We start from the raw sequence: 3,317 nt of genomic DNA on the forward strand, positions 1-3,317 counted from the left end.
GTGGTGGGGGGTGGGAGGGATGGGTGGCTGGGTGATAGACATTGGGGAGGGTATGTGCTATGGTGAGCGCTGTGAATTGTGCAAGACTGTTGAATCACACATCTGTACTTCTGAAACAAATAATGCAATATATGTTAAGGGAAGAAAAAAAAGAAGAAGATAGCAGGAGGGGAAGAATGAAGGGGAGTAAGTCAGAGGGGGAGACGAACCATGAGAGATGATGGACTCTGAAAAACAAACTGGGGGTTCTAGAGGGGAGGGGGGTGGGGGGATGGGTTAGCCTGGTGAATAGTATTAAAGAGGGCACATTCTGTGTGGAGCACTGGGTGTTATGCACAAACAATGAATCATGGAACATTACATCAAAAACTAATGATGTAATGTATGGTGATTAACATAACAATAAAAATTATAAAAAAAGAAAAAATATATATACAGACTACATTGGTTTAGGGAATTTGGAAATGAGAATTAATGCACTATGCTCCTCTGCTGGGTTTTTGTCATAGGCAAAAACTGATTTAAGGATAATAAAGCCAAAATCTTTGCAATATGTTTAGATTTTAGGAAACAGACACAATCTGTAACTAGCAACTGCATTACAAATGCAGCCATTCTGAACTTTATTACTTTAAGCACTTGCAGGCACACATACTCTTTATAACTACAGGGCATGATAGGCAAAAGGACAAAGAACTAAAATGTTTATTATCTCATTTACATAAATTGATACTATGAATTATCATTAAATTTCATATTAGCCATTTTTTATACAAACAATAAAATTTATTTGCCATTTTTTATTTTAATTCCAGCATAGTTAACATAATGTTATATTAGTTTCAGGTGTACAATTTAGTGATTCAACAATTCTACATATTACTCAGTGTCACATTAACCATTTTATTTATTTTTTTTATTTTTTTTAAGATTGTATTTATTTATTTGACAGAGAGAGACACAGCAAGAGAAGGAATACAAGCAGGGGGAGTGGGAGAGGGAGAGCAGGCTTCCCGCTGAGCAGGGAGCCCGATGCAGGATCATGACCTGAGCCGAAGACAGATGCTCAATGACTGAGCCACCCAGGCGCCCCAACATTAACCATTTTAATGACTTTTTGTTTATCTAAAACCATGTTCCACAAACCTTCACACTAATTCAACTGTAATGGTCCATATGTTAATTTTGTTCTAAAGACAAGTAGCAGATCACATTTGAGAATTCTTCTTTTTTTTTTATTTTATTATGTTATGTTAGTCACCATACCGTACATCATTAGTTTTTGATGTGGTGATCCATGATGCCTTGTTTTCGTATAACACCCAGTGCTCCATGCAGTACATGCCCTCCTTAATACCCATCACCAGGCTCACCCATCCCCCCACCCCCCTCCCCTCTGAAACCCTCAGTTTGTTTCCCAGAGTCCATAGTCTCTCATGGTTCATCTCTCCCTCTGATTTCCCCCCCTTCATTTTTCACCTCCTTCTCCTAGTGTCCTCCCTGCTATTCCTTATGTTCCACAAATAAGTGAAACCATATGATAATTGACTTTCTCTGCTTGACTTATTTCACTTAGCATAATCTCCTCCAGTCCCATCCACGTTGATGTAAAAGTTGGGTATTCATCCTTTCTGGTGGCTGAGTAATATTCCATTGTATATATGGACCACATCTTCTTTATCCATTCATCTGTTGAAGGGCATCTCAGCTCTTTCCACAGTTTGGCTATTGTGGACATTGCTGCTATGAACATTGGGGTGCATATGGCCCTTCTTTTCACTACATCTGTGTCTTTGGGGTAAATACCGAGTAGTGCAATTGCCGGGTCACAGGGTAGCTCTATGTTTAATTTTTTGAGGCACCTCCACACTGTTTTCCAAAGTGGCTGTACCAACTTGCATTCCCACCAACAGTGTAAGAGGGTTCCCCTTTCTCCACAACCTCTCCAACATTTGTTGTTTCTTATCTTGTCCATTTTTGCCATTCTAACTGGTGTAAGGTGGTATCTCAGTGTGTCATCATCATTAGCCATCAGGGAAATTAAAATCAAAACCACATTTGAGAATTCTTATCTTTTCAGCCTGGTATCAAGTGTTAAAGGGTAAGAAGGTATAACTTATACAAAATGCAATGTTATTCAGACCTCTAATCTTAGTCTAAAATTGTTTCTCTTCTTCAAGAGGAAACATATAATGTGTAATCTTCCTTCAGGAAAAGAAGTTCATGTATTTTGATATCATGGCAAGTCATTCTTATCTCTTCAGATGGATAAGGAAGTACCTTAAGATGTTGACTTTGCAAAAATGAGAGTTGCTGATAATGCCACATACCAAGGGTTATGTGAAAATAACGAGGACATGAAGAGATATAGCTAAAGCTAAGCCAATAGGTTATGGAGATCATAACCTGAATATTTTTCAGTGGGTTCTATAAAAATAGGCAGGGAATACAACCAGGCAGGGGTCCAAAAAGGGGAAGTGACCATTGAAATCAAGAAAAATGTGGAGGGCACCAGAAACAAGGACAGTCACTGTATCAGTTAGCTTTTGCTGCATAACAAACCATCCCAAAACTTAGTGGCTTAAACAACAACCATTATTTATATGACAATTCTATGGGCTGACAGTTTGGGCTGGGAATGTGCTCAGCTGGATGGGGCTTCTTGTCTGAGTTTAGTTCAGTTGATCTCAACATGGGCTCACTCATGCCTCTGCTGTTACCTACCAGGCAGGTCACCTGGGAGCTGGTTGATTGTTAGCTGGAGGATCTTGGTTCTCCTCCATGTGGCCCCCATCTTCACACAGCCTAACTTGGACTAGTTGACATGGTGGTCTCAAGTTCCAAGAGTAGCAGCAATAGAGTCTACGTAGGCTTGGAAATCTCACACCACTTTCACTGACTCTATTAGTCAAAGTCAACCACAAGTTCTGTCCAGATTCAGTGGGTAGGAAAAAACCACACTTGCAAGGAGGGGCTGCAAAGTAACTTGGCCATTTTTGCCACTTCCACAGTTTTTCAAGGAGATGTCCCTGGAAACATCACTAGGAAAATTAAGAACATGGTATTAAGGAGGGTACATGTTGTGATGAGCACTGGGTGCTATATGAACTAATGAATCATTGAACACTACAAATAATAATAATAATAAATAAACTTTATTTTTTTCTGATCCTACTTTAATCTTTTTTTTATTATGTTCAGTTAGCCACTCTATAGTACATAATTAGTTTTTTATGTAGTGTTCAAGGATTCATCAGTTAAGTATAAATGAACTTTAAAAATTAAAAAAATAAAAAATAAAACTTTAAAATTTAAAT

Source organism: Callorhinus ursinus, unplaced genomic scaffold (genome assembly GCF_003265705.2).
Source record: "Callorhinus ursinus isolate GAN/ISIS: 27379988/994484 unplaced genomic scaffold, GSC_fseal_2.0 scaffold24, whole genome shotgun sequence".
Lineage (NCBI taxonomy): Eukaryota > Metazoa > Chordata > Mammalia > Carnivora > Otariidae > Callorhinus > Callorhinus ursinus.